This window comes from Babylonia areolata, chromosome 35 (genome assembly GCF_041734735.1).
Source record: "Babylonia areolata isolate BAREFJ2019XMU chromosome 35, ASM4173473v1, whole genome shotgun sequence".
Classification (NCBI taxonomy): domain Eukaryota; kingdom Metazoa; phylum Mollusca; class Gastropoda; order Neogastropoda; family Buccinidae; genus Babylonia; species Babylonia areolata.
In genome coordinates, this window is record NC_134910.1 from 23,703,768 (window position 1) to 23,723,020 (window position 19,253).

The 19,253-nt window shown below is 42.4% G+C and overlaps 1 protein-coding gene across 1 annotated transcript in view; it reads right to left on the reverse strand.

Annotated features, from left to right (window-relative positions):
* The window catches only part of LOC143278097 (conotoxin vil14a-like), a 45,451-nt gene extending 29,918 nt beyond the window's left edge, over positions 1-15,533 (reverse strand). The window contains exon 1 of the mRNA XM_076583128.1: positions 15,454-15,533. The gene's annotated coding sequence lies outside the window, so the exon portion shown is untranslated. The remainder of the gene's footprint in view (positions 1-15,453) is intronic.
* Between the last annotated feature and the right edge of the window lie 3,720 nt (positions 15,534-19,253).

A 19,253-nucleotide genomic window follows, 5' to 3' on the forward strand; every position in this document is an offset into this window, starting at 1 on the left:
TGCATATAACATTTTTACAATATTTTGTCTTCAGCGCGTCAAGTTTTATACGGAAGAGAGTAGAGGTTATTAATCTTGTATAGCAAGCTAGCTGATGAAATCGTCATTTTTTCGTTTATAATATGTTCGGGGAATAGTGTCCCTTTCTGTTGTGAAAACTTTGCCTTCCGTCGTTTATGTAATCGACCCATGCTGATTTTTCTAACATAGTGTATGCTTCTTTCACGGAAAGTCGGACAATTATTTTTGTCGATTTTTCTGAATCTTGTGCTCCTCTTTTAGCTGCTTTTTCAGTAGTTTCATTGCCACGAATGCCCACATGAAACTGACATCAAAAACTGACATCAGTACCTTTAATCCTCAAACAATGTACCAAATGATTTGCCTCAATAACTAAGTAAAAAACTGACATCAGTACCTTTAATCCTCAAACAATGTACCAAATGATTTGCCTCAATAACTAAGTCAAAAACTGACATCAGTACCTTTAATCCTCAAACAATGTACCAAATGATTTGCCTCAATAACTAAGGCAGGTCTTGTTTCAAGGCTAAATGATTCTAGAGCATAAAGTACTGATTTGGAATCTACAAAATATGCTGTTTTCAAGAAAACTATTTGATGGCTCACCAAGTAGCTCAAAGCTTGTATATAAACAACAAGTTCAGCCGTAAAAATGGAAAGATTCTTCCCAATAAAGTAAGATTTTTCAACTTTAAAAGCGGGAATAGAAAAAGCCGCGCAAGCATTTTTGTATTCAAGAACGGATCCATCTGTAAATATATGGAGATGATTCTGGTATTTTTCTGCTATGTGTATTCTGGCAGTACTCGTCGTGATATTGATGCTTTCTTCCTTTTTTGTTTCAGAATAAGCGATGTCAAAATCCGCTTTCAACATTTCCCAAAAAGGAATAGGAGTATAAGATGGTTTTACAGCTAACTCGTTCATGTTAACACCAGATTCTTTTAATAGATTTGAAACGTAAGTTGCAACTGTTTCTTGTGATGAAATAGCTTTAGTTCTTTCAGGAAAATCAATGTCAGATCTCACTGCCAGTTCATCAGCAATGAATTTTTTGTCACAGAAGTGTATCTCACAGCGAATTTTGCTGTTGCTAACTCACGATGCTCATTTAAAGGAAGAATTCCCGCTGTTTTGTACGTTTCCTGGTTGGATGCATGAAAGGGCACTCCGAGGGCAATTTTGATAGCCTTACAGTCTACACTTTGAATTTTTGTAATAGATATTTAGGTGCACTGAAAAGTATTTCTTGTGCATACGTTAACTTAGATCTTACAAGAGCCATGGAAAGATGGGTCAATGTTTTTGTATCCATTCCCCAAGGTAAGCGGCTTAGAATTTTCATTAGATTGATACTTTTCCTTCCTTTGTTAAGATGTAATCGAAAGCCTGCTGATCTAGTGCCAGCTACGCTGGATAGGACACGTTGTCCGCATGACAGACAGCAGGATCCCGAAGATGCTTTTGTATGGCCAGCTGAAGGAAGGCCACCGTGAACTCGGAAGTCCCTGCAAGCGCTTCAAGGACACCTTGAAGACTTACCTCAAAGCCTGTGACATAGACATCGCTTCCTGGGAAACTGATGCCTTTGACCGCTCTTGCTGGAGGATGCTGTGTTCTAGTGGCCTAAAACTGGTTTGAAAACAAGAGAACGCTGGCCATTAAGGAGAAGCGTGAGCGAAGGAAGCAGGGCTCAACTTGTGGAGACGTTTTCCCTTGCAACACCTGTGGGAAGTGCTGCGCATCCAGAATCGGCCTCTTCTCCCATATGAGGACACACACCGACAGATAAGCCTGCCTGCTTACTCATCCGTCGGTCAGACGGGAGACTCCATCACAATCAAAGTGAATGTTCCATGCCAGTTTTGAAGTAAGATAAACACCTGAAAACTTCACCACCTGTTCATAATCAATGACGTCACCAAGTAATTTAAAAACTGGCATGCTAGATAGGTTACCACCTGAATTAAACAACATCATACATGTTTTTTTTCTGTCGACAAGGCTAGACCATTTTCAAACATGTAGTTACCAAGGTTGTCAAGATCAGATTGATACAAATGCCGTATGTAATTTCTGTGCTCTTTGTGGGGTTGACTTTTTTAGAGTGACACCCATCCACATACAAATGTCATCAGCATACTGTACTATAACTACACGATTTGACAATACCTTTGGGAGATCCTGAATAAGAATATTAAAAAGTATAGGGGCTATAACTGAGCCCTGTGGAATTCCCATGTCAAGTTTATGTGGCAAAGAATAATGTGTTCCCACCCTTGCTTGGATAGTTCTATTAGATGAAAAGCTTTTTACATACCCATAGAGATTACCAGATATTTCGACTGATTTCAGTTTGTATAGCAGACGTTTGTGCCAAACCTGATCGTAGGCTTTTTTAACATCAAAAAACGTTGCCAAGACACTTTTTCTGGGGGCAAACTGACGTTTTATTTGAGTTGTAATTTTTACTAGGTGTTCGACTGTTAATCTTCCTTTTCTAAAACCCGCCTGATTCACTGGAATGATATTGTATTTTTCACAGTAAGTTATTATTCTCAGCAGGACTATTTTTTTCCCATTAGTTTACTGACATGCAAGGTCAAAGCAATAGGCCTATACTATTTTTTTTTATTACGTTTAGGTTTTCCTGCTTTTAGAACTGGTACCATTATCGATCTTTTCCATATCTGTGGTACACTTCCAGATACCCAACATGTCTGATATATTTTGTGAAGGAAAATGATACATTTTTCTGGGATGTTTTTTATCATCTCATTTGATATTGCATCGATGCCAACGGAACTTTTTTTTTATTGCTAAGGGAAGCTGTTGCGGTTTGTAGCTCTTCATATGCAATAGGAGAATTAAACCACAAGTCATTCTGCGGAGTCGGATCACTGTATAAAGGACTGTTTTCTTCTGTGTCTCTGTGTGTCTTACACTCGTTTTTACTATTTTGCGCAAACATTTCAACAAAGATTTCTGCCTTTTCCTTATCTGATAGAAACTTGTTTTGTGAGTCGTTTGATATTGGGCAACTTGGTAACTTGATTCGATTTTTCATTTCTTTCATTTTTGTCCAAACTTTATTTAAGTCTTTATGATCTGAAATTTCTTGTGAACAAAACGATGACCAATAATCATTTTTAGCTTGGGCTAGTGTCATATCACTTTCAGTGTTTGCTTTCTTCATTTCTTTGTGGTTTTCGGGCTCACTGTCCGCGAGGTAGTTCTTAAATGTTTCTTTCTTGTAATTAACAGCCTTTCCACGACTGATTGTATTGTATTGTACTGTATTGTATTGTATTGTATTACTCATTTTGTCACAACACAGGGAGCGTCACTCCTTTTTGTGTATCTTTCTGCTTTCAATTCTGTTTGCTTACCGATCCAAGTGGATTTTTTTTCTACAGATTTTTGCCAGGGACAATCCTTTTGTTGCCGTGGGTTCTTGTACGTGCGCTAAGTGCATGCTGCACACGGACCTCGTTTTATCGTCTCGTCTGAATGACTAGTCTCCAGACCACCACTCAAGGTCTGGTTTTAGGGGGAGAAGATGCTGGCGACTGTGGGATTCGAACCAGTGCACTCAGATTTTCTCGCTTCCTCGGCGGACACGTTAACTCCTGGCCACCACTCCACTTCTGTGCCATTGCTGACAGTTGTGTGCCATCCAGGTGTTTGGCACAGGTGTAACGGCATGGCAGTTGTGTGCCATAGCGGACAGAACGTGCCATTAGCAGGCAGTGGAGACAGCCATGGATGGACGCGAGGCGAGGTGGGGCCTCCCCTTGCCGAACACGACAGAAGCTGTCAGCAGGGATTCAATGTCCCTCGCTGTCCGCTGTGCTTCTCTTGTCAAAGCTGCCATCGGTTTGAAGGGGACTGAATATTTCATGTCGCCAACAGGCTGGTCAGAGTTATCCACCCCCTTGCTTCTTCGTGTGTGTGTGTGTGTGTGTGTGTGTGTGAAAAACCCCATTTCTCTGTATTCAGGGAGAAAAAAAAAGCACAAACCCTACAAACCCAACCAGCCATCACATATTGTCCAACCACTCCGGAGTCAAGAATGGATTCCCTGCCCCTGTTTTTCCCGTGGCGCCCTCTGTCGGTCATTTTCAATTCCCTTTGAAGTGAGGCCATCGGGGAGCGGTCATCTTTTTACGTGAAGCGGTCAGTCCGCTAGAGGGCAGCAGACTGCAGCACGGCGCCTCTTTTTACGTGGACCGGTCAGTCCGCTAGAGGGCAACAGACTGCAGCACGGCGCCTCTTTTTACGTGGAGCGGTCAGTCCGCTAGAGGGCAGCAGACTGCAGCACGGCGCCTCTTTTTACGTGGACCGGTCAGTCCGCTAGAGGGCAACAGACTGCAGCACGGCGCCTCTTTTTACGTGGACCGGTCAGTCCGCTAGAGGCCAGCAGACTGCAGCACGGCGCCTCTTTTTACGTGGACCGGTCAGTCCGCTAGAGGGCAGCAGACTGCAGCACGGCGCCTCTTTTTACGTGGACCGGTCAGTCCGCTAGAGGGCAGCAGACTGCAGCACGGCGCCTCGCTGAGGGAGGGCGGGGCCGGTGGGAAGGCCAGCTGACGACTGGGAGTTGCGGGGTCGATTCCCGCCACTGCCCACCGTCCGGTCATGGGCGACACTTCTTCCTCCGGCCTCAACCGTGCTGTTGTCTGTGCTCAGTGTGTGTTTCTGTGCTCGGTCATTGCTCAATAATGTCAAATGTTTCCCGTGCTCAGTATGTTTCCTGTGCCCAGCTATCATTGCTGCTCAATGATCATTGCTCAGTGTGTTTCCTGTGCTCAGCTATCATTGCTGCTCAATGATCATTGCTCAGTGTGTTTCCTGTGCCCAGCTATCATTGCTGCTCAATGATCATTGCTCAGTGTGTTTCCTGTGCTCAATCATTATTTCTCAGTATGTTTCCTGTGCCCAGCTATCATTGCTGCTCAATGATCATTGCTCAGTGTGTTTCCTGTGCCCAGCTATCATTGCTGCTCAGTCATTATTGCTCAGTGTGTTTCCTGTGCCCAGCTATCATTGCTGCTCAATGATCATTGCTCAGTGTGTTTCCTGTGCCCAGCTATCATTGCTGCTCAATGATCATTGCTCAGTGTGTTTCCTGTGCTCAGTCAGTATTGCTCAGTATGTTTCTTGTGCCCAGCTATCATTGCTGCTCAATGATCATTGCTCAGTGTGTTTCCTGTGCCCAGCTATCATTGCTGCTCAGTCATTATTGCTCAGTGTGTTTCCTGTGCCCAGCTATCATTGCTGCTCAATGATCATTGCTCAGTGTGTTTCCTGTGCTCAGTCATCATCGCTCAGTATGTTTCCTGTGCTCAGTCATAATTGCTCAATATGTTTCCTATGCTCAGTCATCATCGCTCAGTATGTTTCCTGTGCTCAGTCATAATTGCTCAATATGTTTCCTATGCTCAGTCATCATTGCTCAGTATGTTTTCTGTGCTCATCGTAATAGCTCTTGTAATTGCAAATAAACTAGAAAACAACTTACGTGCGGAATAAAACACACACACAAAAGGAAGAAAGCGCCGAAAAATCTAAATATTTAAACCAAGCATCAGTGCCATCTGGAGTTGTGTGGATTTGTGCCAGGCCGCATGGTCTCATTTTCATAATTATATCTTTTTGCGCGCGAGCGCGCGCACACACACACACACACACACACACACACACACAGAAGGAACGATAATAAGAGAGGATAGAAATAAGGATGAAAAGAAACACAGAAAAATGGAACTAGAAAGATAGAAATAATGACAAAAAGGAAAAAAAAGAAAAAGAAAGCCAGAAAGAAAGAAAGAAAAAACGATGGAAAGAAAGACAGAACGAAAAATTGAAAGCAGACAGAAAGATTGAAAAACGACAGAAAGACAGATAGAAAGACAGACAAAGATTGAAAAACGACAGAAAGACAGAAAGAAAGATAGAAAGAAAGATTGAAAAACGACAGAAAGAAAGACAGAAAGAAAGAAAGATAGATAGAAAGAAAGATAGAAAGATTGAAAAACGACAGAGAGAAAGACAGAAAGAAAGATAGAAAGATTGAAAAACGACAGAAATAAAGATAGAAAGAGAGACTGAAAAACGACAGAAAGAAAGATAGAAAGACAAAGATTGAGAAACGACAGAAAGAAGGATAGAAAGATAGAAATAAAGATTGAAAAACAACAGAAAGAAAGATAGATAGACAGAAAGAAAGACAGAAAGACTGAAAAACGACAGATAGAAAGAGAGATTGAAAAACGACAGAAAGAAAGATAGACAGATTGAAATACAACAGACAGAAAGATAGACTGAAAAACGACAGAAAGAATGATAGAAAGATTTAAAAACGACAGATAGATAGAAAGATCGAAAAACGACAAAAAGAATGATAGAAAGAAAGACAAAGATTTAAAAACGACAAAAAGAATGATAGAAAGGAAAATTGAAAAACGACAGATAGAAAGATAGAAAGAAAGATTGAAAAACGACAGAAATAAAGATAGAAAGATAGAAAGAAAGATTGAAAAACGACAGAAATAAAGATAGAAAGAAAGATTGGAAAACGACAGAAAGAAAGATAGAAAGAAAGATTGAAATACGACAGAAAGAAAGATAGAAAGAAAGATTGAAAAACGACAGAAATAAAGATAGAAAGATAGAAAGAAAGATTGGAAAACGACAGAAAGAAAGATAGAAAGAAAGATTGAAATACGACAGAAAGAAAGATAGAAAGAAAGATTGAAATACGACAGAAAGAAAGATAGAAAGAAAGATTGAAAAACGACAGAAATAAAGATAGAAAGATAGAAAGAAAGATTGGAAAACGACAGAAAGAAAGATAGAAAGAAAGATTGGAAAACGACAGAAAGAAAGATAGAAAGAAAGATTGAAAAACGACATATAGAAAGAAAGATAGAAAGATTGAAATACGACAGAAAGAAAGATAGAAAGAAAGATAGACAGAAAGATTGAAATACGACAGAAAGAAAGATAGAAAGAAAGATTGAAATACGACAGAAAGAATGATAGAAAGATTGAAAAACGACAGAAAGATAGAAAGATTGAAAAACAACAGAAATAAAGATAGAAAGAAAGACAGAAAGATTGAAAAACGACAGAAAGAAAGACAGAAAGATTGAAAAACGACAGAAAGAAAGACAGAAAGATAGAGAGATTGAAAAACGACAGAAATATAGAAAGACTGAAAATCGACAAAAAGAATGATAAAAAGATTGAAAAAAGACAGAAAGAAATAAAGATAGAAAGATTGAAAAACGACAGAAAGAAAGATAGATAGAAAGATAGAAAGAAAGATTGAAAAACGAAACAAGAAAGATAGAAAGACAGAAAGATTGAAAAACGATAGAAAGAAAGACAGATAGAAAGATAGACAAAAAAATTGAATAACGACAGAAAGAAAGATAGAAAGAAAAATAGAAAGATTGAATAACGACAGAAAGAAAGATAGAAAGAAAAATAGAAAGATTGAATAACGACAGAAAGAAAGACAGAAAGAAAAATAGATTGAAAAACGACAGAAAGAAAGATAGAAGGAAAGAGAAAAAGAGAAAAATAAAAACAGGCAGGAAAATAGAAAGAAAGACAGAAGGACGGACTGACAGGCAGAAAGACAGACAGTGTACCAGTGCGTGCTGCACGCAGCATCTCGGATCATCGTCTCATCCCAAGGACCAGACCTCACTTTGATTTTCCGAACTGGGGACAAAGGGTGGAAGCAGGATTCGAATCCCGACCCTCACGAATTCTCTGTTTGGCCACATGGGCGTCCTGACCATTCTGCCACCTTCCTCCTGATTTTGAAAAGAAATCCACAAAATTAACAGGTGAGAAAATATATCCCCAAGATAGTTATAAGCATTCGCAACAGACATCACAATACCATCTTGTACCCATTTTCCTCCAAGCTAAACAACCTCCCTTCCTGAAGACGCTTATGCTGCAATTGTCGATGATAATCTGTAACTGCAATTTATTTGCTGAATTTTTCAAATCATCTAGTTGCGTCTGCATACTGGTAGCTGCATCTGAGAACAAAACTACATGAACCAGCGGTGAAATGAATAATTCCATGAAGTCCACAGCCTATAGCATCAGCCAGCAGTGAAATGAATGATTCCATGAAGTCCACAGCCTATACCATGAACCAGCAGTGAAATGAATAATTCCATGAAGTCCACAGCCTATACCATGAACCAGCAGTGACATGAATAATTCCATGAAGTCCACAGCCTACACCATGAACCAGCAGTGACATGAATAATTCCATGAAGTCCACAGCCTATACCATCAGCCAGCAGTGAAATGAATAATTCCATGAAGTCTACAGCCTACACCATGAACCAGCAGTGAAATGAATAATTCCATGAAGTCCACAGCCTACACCATGAACCAGCAGTGAAATGAATAATTCTATGAAGTCCACAGCAAATCTCGCACTGTGTCTCCCTCGGTCTATTACATCAATGCTGAATCGTTTATGAACAATGAAAACAATGCAGGGCTACAGACGCCTCCCTGCTGTACTCCTACTGTACAGTTAATACATACAGTAAGTTCATCGCCACATCTTATTCTTGTTTTAACAACATGCTCTTCACACATTTATAGAGCTTTCCATTCATCCCAATCTGTTATTGTCATTATTATTATTATTATTATTATTATTATCAAAATGGACCACGGTAAATTTCTGGTAATGGAATCGAGACGCGAGAAGAGAGGCAGAGTGGGACAGAGACAGACAGACAAACAAACAGAGAGACAGACAGAAAAAGAAACAAATGAAGATAGAGACAGAGAAAGAGACAGGAAGACAGAGAGACAGACAGACAGACAGACAGAGTGAGACAGAGAGGAGACAGGGACAGAGAGACAGAAAGTTTCATCAGACTTGATCACTGCCGACTCAACGCTCCTTCACGTTCTTCACAACCGATGACAACCTGGCCCAGAGAGACGATGCATGCTGGGAACGCGAGAAAAGACAGGGAGAGAGCCGAGAGAGAGACAGGAAGGCAGGCAGAGAGAGAGAAGAGGGGTTAGCAAAAAGATATGAGCGAAACAAGTGCTGAAAGAGAAAGAGAGAAAAGATCAGAAATGACAGGGCTGCCTCGTGTCGCATTGTGTTCTGCTGTACTGTGTTCTGCTGTACTGTATTCTGCTGTACTGTACTGTGTTGTGTTGTACTGTATTCTGCTGTACTGTGTTGTGTTGTACTGTATTCTGCTGTACTGTGTTGTGTTGTACTGTATTCTGCTGTACTGTGTTGTGTTGTACTGTATTCTGCTGTACTGTGTTGTGTTGTACTGTATTCTGCTGTACTGTACTGTGTTGTGTTGTACTGTATTCTGCTGTACTGTGTTGTGTTGTGTTGTACTGTATTCTGCTGTACTGTGTTGTGTTGTACTGTATTCTGCTGTACTGTGTTGTGTTGTACTGTGTTCTGCTGTACTGTGTTGTGTTGTGTTGTACTGTGTTCTGCTGTACTGTGTTGTGTTGTGTTGTACTGTATTCTGCTGTACTGTGTTGTGTTGTGTTGTACTGTGTTCTGCTGTACTGTGTTGTGTTGTGTTGTACTGTGTTCTGCTGTACTGTGTTGTGTTGTGTTGTACTGTATTCTGCTGTACTGTGTTGTGTTGTGTTGTACTGTGTTCTGCTGTACTGTGTTGTGTTGTGTTGTACTGTGTTCTGCTGTACTGTGTTGTGTTGTGTTGTGTTGTACTGTGTTCTGCTGTACTGTGTTGTGTTGTGTTGTACTGTATTCTGCTGTACTGTGTTGTGTTGTACTGTATTCTGCTGTACTGTACTGTGTTGTGTTGTACTGTATTCTGCTGTACTGTGTTGTGTTGTACTGTGTTCTGCTGTACTGTGTTGTGTTGTGTTGTACTGTATTCTGCTGTACTGTGTTGTGTTGTGTTGTACTGTGTTCTGCTGTACTGTACTGTGTTGTGTTGTACTGTGTTCTGCTGTACTGTGTTGTGCTGTACTGTATTCTGCTGTACTGTGTTGTGTTGTACTGTGTTCTGCTGTACTGTGTTGTGTTGTACTGTATTCTGCTGTACTGTTCTGTGTTGTGTTGTACTGTATTCTGCTGTACTGTTCTGTGTTGTGTTGTACTGTATTCTGCTGTACTGTTCTGTGTTGTACTGTATTCTGCTGTACTGTACTGTGTTGTACTGTGTTCTGCTGTACTGTGTTGTGTTGTGTTGTGTTGTGTTGTACTGTATTCTGCTGTACTGTGTTGTGTTGTGTTGTGTTGTGTTGTACTGTATTCTGCTGTACTGTACTGTGTTGTGTTGTACTGTATTCTGCTGTACTGTGTTGTGTTGTACTGTATTCTGCTGTACTGTACTGTGTTGTGTTGTACTGTATTCTGCTGTACTGTGTTGTGTTGTGTTGTGTTGTGTTGTGTTGTACTGTATTCTGCTGTACTGTACTGTGTTGTGTTGTACTGTATTCTGCTGTACTGTTCTGTGTTGTGTTGTACTGTATTCTGCTGTACTGTGTTGTGTTGTACTGTGTTCTGCTGTACTGTTCTGTGTTGTGTTGTACTGTATTCTGCTGTACTGTACTGTGTTGTGTTGTACTGTGTTCTGCTGTACTGTGTCGTGTTGTGTTGTGTTGTACTGTGTTGTGTTGTGTTGTGTTGTGTTGTACTGTGTTGTGTTGTGTTGTGTTGTGTTGTACTGTATTCTGCTGTACTGTGTTGTGTTGTGTTGTGTTGTACTGTATTCTGCTGTACTGTGTTGTGTTGTACTGTATTCTGCTGTACTGTACTGTGTTGTGTTGTACTGTATTCTGCTGTACTGTGTTGTGTTGTACTGTATTCTGCTGTACTGTGTTGTGTTGTACTGTATTCTGCTGTACTGTACTGTGTTGTGTTGTACTGTATTCTGCTGTACTGTACTGTGTTGTGTTGTACTGTGTTCTGCTGTACTGTGTTGTGTTGTGTTGTGTTGTACTGTATTCTGCTGTACTGTGTTGTGTTGTGTTGTGTTGTGTTGTACTGTATTCTGCTGTACTGTACTGTACTGTGTTGTACTGTATTCTGCTGTACTGTGTTGTGTTGTGTTGTGTTGTACTGTATTCTGCTGTACTGTACTGTACTGTGTTGTATTGTATTCTGCTGTACTGTGTTGTGTTGTACTGTGTTCTGCTGTACTGTGTTGTGTTGTACTGTATTCTGCTGTACTGTGTTGTGTTGTGTTGTGTTGTGTTGTACTGTATTCTGCTGTACTGTACTGTGTTGTGTTGTACTGTATTCTGCTGTACTGTACTGTGTTGTGTTGTACTGTATTCTGCTGTACTGTGTTGTGTTGTGTTGTACTGTATTCTGCTGTACTGTGTTGTGTTGTACTGTATTCTGCTGTACTGTGTTGTGTTGTACTGTATTCTGCTGTACTGTGTTGTGTTGTACTGTGTTCTGCTGTACTGTGTTGTGTTGTACTGTATTCTGCTGTACTGTGTTGTGCTGTATTCTGCTGTACTGTGTTGTGTTGTACTGTATTCTGCTGTACTGTGTTGTGTTGTACTGTATTCTGCTGTACTGTGTTGTGTTGTGTTGTACTGTATTCTGCTGTACTGTGTTGTGTTGTACTGTATTCTGCTGTACTGTGTTGTGCTGTGTTGTACTGTATTCTGCTGTACAGCTACCCAACACGTTGTGGTCATCAGTCATACTACCAGTAACAGAAACCACAACAGCTACCCAACATGATGGTCATCAGTCATACTACCAGTAACAGAAACCACAACAGCTACCCAACACGTTGTGGTCATCAGTCATACTACCAGTAACAGAAACCACAACAGCTACCCAACATGATGGTCATCAGTCATACTACCAGTAACAGAAACCACAACAGCTACCCAACACATTGTGGTCATCAGTCATACTACCAGTAACAGAAACCACATCAGCTACCCAACACATTGTGGTCATCAGTCATACTACCAGTAACAGAAACCACAACAGCTACCCAACACATTGTGGTCATCAGTCATACTACCAGTAACAGAAACCACAACAGCTACCCAACATTGTGGTCATCAGTCATACTACCAGTAACAGAAACCACAACAGCTACCCAACACATTGTGGTCATCAGTCATACTACCAGTAACAGAAACCACAACAGCTACCCAACACATTGTGGTCATCAGTCATACTACCAGTAACAGAAACCACAACAGCTACCCAACACATTGTGGTCATCAGTCATACTACCAGTAACAGAAACCACAACAGCTACCCAACACATTGTGGTCATCAGTCATACTACCAGTAACAGAAACCACAACAGCTACCCAACACATTGTGGTCATCAGTCATACTACCAGTAACAGAAACCACAACAGCTACCCAACACATTGTGGTCATCAGTCATACTACCAGTAACAGAAACCACAACAGCTACCCAACATTGTGGTCATCAGTCATACTACCAGTAACAGAAACCACAACAGCTACCCAACACATGATGGTCATCAGTCATGCTACCAGTAACAGAAACCACATCAGCTACCCAACACATTGTGGTCATCAGTCATACTACCAGTAACAGAAACCACAACAGCTACCCAACATGATGGTCATCAGTCATACTACCAGTAACAGAAACCACAACAGCTACCCAACACGTTGTGGTCATCAGTCATACTACCAGTAACAGAAACCACATCAGCTACCCAACACATTGTGGTCATCAGTCATACTACCAGTAACAGAAACCACATCAGCTACCCAACACATTGTGGTCATCAGTCATACTACCAGTAACAGAAACCACAACAGCTACCCAACATGATGGTCATCAGTCATACTACCAGTAACAGAAACCACAACAGCTACCCAACATGATGGTCATCAGTCATACTACCAGTAACAGAAACCACATCAGTTACCCAACATTGTGGTCATCAGTCATGCTACCAGTAACAGAAACCACAACAGCTACCCAACACGTTGTGGTCATCAGTCATGCTACCAGTAACAGAAACCACAACAGCTACCCAACATGATGGTCATCAGTCATACTACCAGTAACAGAAACCACATCAGCTACCCAACACATGATGGTCATCAGTCATACTACCAGTAACAGAAACCACAACAGCTACCCAACATGATGGTCATCAGTCATACTACCAGTAACAGAAACCACAACAGCTACCCAACACATGGTGGTAGATGTCCTCAGCGATTGGTGTTATAAATTGTTGGGAATCAAATCACCTTGACCATCAACTGATCTTGAGCTGAACTGTCCCGTCCTAACACTGAGTGTGATCACCTGATCTTGTGCTGAACTGTCCCCGGTCTTTATATTGAGTGTGATCACCTCATCTTGTGCTGAACTGTCCCCTGTCCTTAAATTGAGTGTGATCACCTCATCTTGTGCTGAACTGTCCCCTGTCTTTACACTGAGTGTGATCACCTCATCTTGTGCTGAACTGTCCCCTGTCTTTACACTGAGTGTGATCACCTCATCTTGTGCTGAACTGTCCCCTGTCTTTACACTGAGTGTGATCACCTGATCTGGTGCTGAACTGTCCCCTGTCTTTACACTGAGTGTGATCACCTGATCTTGTGCTGAACTGTCCCCTGTCCTTACACTGAGTGTGATCACCTCATCTTGTGCTGAACTGTCCCCTGTCCTTACACTGAGTGTGATCACCTGATCTTGTGCTGAACTGTCCCCTGTCTTTACACTGAGTGTGATCACCTGATCTTGTGCTGAACTGTCCCCTGTCCTTACACTGAGTGTAACATGTTGACAGTGTGACATGTTGACAGTCAGATAACAAAAGTGTACTTAAATAGTGACGGATAACTTTTTATTAAAAATCTGTTGTAGTGATTTCCACATTTCGTGGACATGATAGTGTTTCGGGCAGACTTTCAAAGAGGTTAAAACGAACAGAATTAACGTGAGACGAAGACCTTCAAGGGACCATAGGGTTGACTAATGGACCACCACGTCCCTGGCACATGAGGAAGGTGGCACAATGGTCATCTCGCCCAGCTGCCAATACACAGTCCAGGAGGGTGTGGGTTCCAATCCCACTGTCGACCTTTCTCCCGAGTTTGACTGAAAAATGAACTGAGCGTGCAGCAAGTCGGATGAGACGATGAACCGAGCTTCTGTGTGCAGCACGCACTTGGCGCGCTGAAGTTTATGGCAGCGAAAGACTTGCCCTCTGGCAAAATTATGTCAAGGAAATCCACTCTGTGTGTGTGTGTATATATATATATATATATATATATATATATATATATATATATATATATATATATATATATATATATATATATATATATATATATATATATATATATATATACAGTCCGCTGACTGGTCAGACTAAACAGTCCGTTGACTGGTCAGACTAAACAGACTGTTGACTGGCTACAATACAGTTCACAGTGTGAAGGGACCAACACAAATGTGCTTCTCAACGAGACTGGTTTCCCTTGACTAATGATAATAAATATTAATGAAATGAAATGAAATAAACATTAGATTTTAAAACGTAACTACCTAAAAAAAAAAAAAAATCAGAATGGAACGCTAAATCAAATCAAATCAAATTCCATGAAATAAATGCAAAAAATGAGATAAAGTCAAAATTATTGTTTTATTAAGTCCGTCACCCTGAAGAGATTTTCTTGTGTAAAACCAACATGCTCCCGACTTTCACAGGACTTCATTCCAATGATGATTTGAACAGTGCTCATTCTGGCCTGGCTCACTACTAAGCTTTTTGTCTTCGTGTGTTGGAGTGTAACAGTTGGTGCATCCAGACAGATTACTGTGTGCTTTTAGAATATCAATGATTGCGCTTTTTATCACTTCAAAAAATCTAATACACCTACCTGCTTCAGCAGATGTGCTTCCTCGATTCGTTTTAGAAAATTAATTAAAATTATGAAGCACATCCAGGCGGACATTTGACTTGATTCAGTTCACAGTTAAAGCACATCCAGCCGGACATTTGACTTGATTCAGTTCAGTTAAAGCACATCCAGCTGGACATTTGACTTGATTCAGTTCACAGTTAAAGCACATCCAGCTGGACATTTGACTTGATTCAGTTCACAGTTAAAGCACATCCAGCTGGACATTTGACTTGATTCAGTTCACGGTTACCTTTGTTCTTGGTTCTCGTTCCTTTGTTGTTGTTTTCGTCCAAAATTACAACATGTGAATAAACTTTAATTAAACTGAAGAAAACACAGCTTGCTTCTGTTTGCATCATACCGCTGTATAAAAATAAATCCTCTTCTTCTTCTTGATGTTATCATTACTAATATTGTTATTAATATCATTAGTGTTTTTATTGTTATGATGATGATGACGATGCTGATTGATGATGACCAGGGGCATCACTAACCTGACCAGTGACGGTTGTGCAGCAAGGTGTGGCAAGCTGGGAGCTGTCAACTGGACACCTGTCTTGGTCTTTCACTTCTGCCGTTCTCACTTTTCTCTTCAAAGGACGAACGCTGCACACGGCTCTCTTTTATGGCCTGTCCGTCACTCGGTGGGCGGGGCTTCAGGGCTGCTCGTCATTCGTCAGTTTCACAGCCACTCGCGCAGTTGCTTGGCAACAACACACGCACTCGGAAAATGAGCGGGTTCTTTTTATGTTGTTGTTTTGTTTTCGTTTTTTTGTTGTCGTTTTTAAGGTTAGGGGGGAGGGGGGGGGAGGCTTCTCTGTGTGTGTGTGTGTGTGTGTGTGTGTGTGTGTGGCTGTGCGTGACTGTGTCTGTGTGAGAGATGGGGGGAGAGGGGGAGAGAGACTGAGAGAGAGAGAGAGACAGAAAGACATGTTGGAGAGTGTACAGACACTAAAGGACTAAAAAGACAGTTTGACTAAACGACGTGTTCATACATACATAGATTGACAGGCAGACGGACATACATACATACATCACGAAAGACGGGAAGGATGGCAGCAAATACAGGGAGGGAGGGGGGTGAGGGAAGGAAGGAGGAAGGGGGGGAGAGAGGGAGGAAAGAAGGAAGGAAGGAAAGAAGGAAGGAAGGGAGGAAGGAAGGAAGGAAGGAAGGAAGGAAGGAAGGACAGAGGAAACCCGCCGCGCGCAAGGCACGAGCTGCCTCCACTCCCACTGCAGCGTCAACCCACGTGTGTCCCGCATGTGGACGAGCTTTCCGGGCCTGGACTGGCCTCTCCAGTCACCCCCGATCCACAGTCACAGAGCCTCCAGCTGACACTGATGTCGTGGTCATCTTCCTCTCTGAAGGACCCCAAAATAACATGACTGTGTACTGTACCTATCAGAGTGGGTTTCTTCTTCTGAATTTCGCCAGAGGACAGCACTCACGTTGCCATGGGTTCTTTTTCAGTGCGCCAAGTACATGCTGCACATGGGACATCAAATTCCACCAATTATTTTATGAAAAAAACAACAAAGAATACTGTTAAAACTTAAATCCTTGGTTTCTGCTTTTCGCAGCTCTCTTTATTAACGTCTTGTCTGTTGATACGCTTTTTTTTTTCCAATTGATTTTTTTGCTTTTTTTATGTTTGTTTGTATTATAAGTGAAATCGTACTTGACAATGTGTATATCAAGTGATTGAACGAATGAGCCTACTCCTTGTTTTTGACATCACTCTTTTTGTATTCATTGGATGTGTGTAGATGGTGAACGTATGTAATCTTTCAATGCCCCCAGGGGCCACACGGAATAAACTCCTTGCCCTGCCTTGCCCTGCCCTGCCTTGCCTTGCCTTGCCCTGCCTTGCCTTGCCTTGCCCTGCCTTGCCTTGCCCTGCCTTGCCATGCCTTGCCTTGCCTTGCCTTGCCCTGCCTTGCCTTGCCTTGCCCTGCCTTGCCTTGCCCTGCCTTGCCTTGCCCTGCCCTGCCTTGCCCTGCCTTGCCTTGCCTTGCCTTGCCTTGCCCTGCCTTGCCTTGCCTTGCCTTGCCTTGCCCTGCCTTGCCTTGCCCTGCCTTGCCTTGCCTTGCCCTGCCTTTCCTTGCCCTGCCTTGCCTTGCCCTGCCTTGCCTTGCCCTGCCCTGCCTTGCTCTGCCTTGCCTTGCCTTGCCTTGCCTTGCCTTGCCTTGCCTTGCCTTGCCTTGCCTTGCCCTGCCCTGCCCTGCCTTGCCTTGCCTTGCCTTGCCCTGCCCTGCCTTGCCTTGCCCTGCCTTGCCTTGCCCTGCCTTGCCTTGCCCTGCCTTGCCTTGCCTTGCCCTGCCTTGCCTTGCCTTGCCTTGCCTTGGTTTACCATCTCATCTGAATGACTTGACGCTCAGTTTCTGTCTGTCTGTCTGTCTCTGTCTGTCTGTCTGTCTGTCTCTGTCTGTCTGTCTGTCTCTGTCTGTCTCTGTCTGTCTGTCACTCTGTCTCTCTGTCTCTCTCTCTCTCTGTCTCTCTCTCTCTTAATAACACACACGGAATGAAGTCTACTTGAAACTGGAATCAGAAACGAACGTTTTGTTCTTTTCTTGAAAAAAAACACCCAAGAAACAGAGGAGATTACAGGTGAACTTGAAAAACATGAAAATGTGGATCCAAACATCGTGATCAGGAAAGGGCAAGAGGAACAACCAAACCGAAAGTAGAACGATGTCCACTGAAGACAACACGTTGAACAGGAACGTTTCTTATCATTGATCTGGCTCCGGGTGCACAGTCATGAAAATAGATTTTGAGGGATCTGTTTTAAGATATTGTTAACTGGAAGAAATCAATACTCTCTCTCTCTCTCTCTCTCTCTCTCGCTCTCTCCTTCTCTCACTGTCTCACTCTGTGTGTGTGTGTGTGTGTGTGTGTGTGTGTGTGTGTGTGTGCAGTGCGTGCATGTGTGAGTATGCACAAGTTTTTATATTGATATGCACTTATATGTATCCTAATTTCTACTGTATCTGTGTGTATTATTTTCGATTTATGTTCGTGCATTGTTAGGTACTATCAACCCCCCCCCCCGCCCCCCCCAATATTCCTTGTGACCCCGGTACACTTGGTTATAAAAAACATATTCTATTCCATTCTATTCATATCGCTGTTTTAAGTCATTGTTGCAACCAGAAAAGTCCATTTCAGACATAACTATCATTAACTTTCGTACTGTCTTTGCCAGATTTAGGCAAGGCATAAGTGTAAAGGCGATGAGAGTGAGAGACGAACCTCTCGACCCAACCACTGTCATCAATGATGCAAACGGAGAAGCTCTGCATGAAGAAGAAAAGATAATGAAGAGATGGGAAGACTATTTCAAAGACCTACTGAACCCATTAGGAGTACAGGCACAAGACACACAGTCCCGGTTCACCCCCAGCCACCCAGACCACTGGGAACCTGCCATTCTGGAGAGTGAAGCGAGAAAAGCAGTGAGGACCAGTCCTAAAGGCAAGACAGCAGGAGACATGGCATTACAACTGAAGCCATCCTTGCCTGCGGTCAGACCGGAATACAGTGCTCACTACCATCTCTCAGAAAGCTTGGGAGGAGAGCGAAGTACCAGAAGACTGACAAAATGCAGTAGTGGTGCCAATATGGAAGAAGACGGGCAGAGAGAGAAGTACCAGAAGACTGGCAAAATGCAGTAGTGGTGCCAATATGGAAGAAGACGGGCAGAGAGAGAAGTACCAGAAGACTGGCAAAATGCAGTAGTGGTGCCAATATGGAAGAAGAAGGACAGAGAGAGAAGTACCAGAAGACTGGCAAAATGCAGTAGTGGTGCCAATATGGAAGAAGACGGGCAGAGAGAGAAGTACCAGAAGACTGGCAAAATGCAGTAGTGGTGCCAATATGGAAGTAGAAGGGCAGAGAGAGAAGTACCAGAAGACTGGCAAAATGCAGTAGTGGTTCCAGTATGGAAGTAGAAGGGCAGAGAGAGAAGTACCAGAAGACTGGCAAAATGCAGTAGTGGTGCCAATATGGAAGAAGAAGGGCAGAGAGAGAAGTACCAGAAGGCTGGCAAAATGCAGTAGTGGTGCCAATATGGAAGAAGAAGGGCAGAGAGAGAAGTACCAGAAGGCTGGCAAAATGCAGTAGTGGTTCCAGTATGGAAGTAGAAGGGCAGAGAGAGAAAGTACCAGAAGACTGGCAAAATGCAGTAGTGGTGCCAATATAGAAGAAGGGCAGAGAGAGAAGTACCAGAAGACTGGCAAAATGCAGTAGTGGTGCCAATATGGAAGAAGGGCAGAGAGAAGTACCAGAAGACTG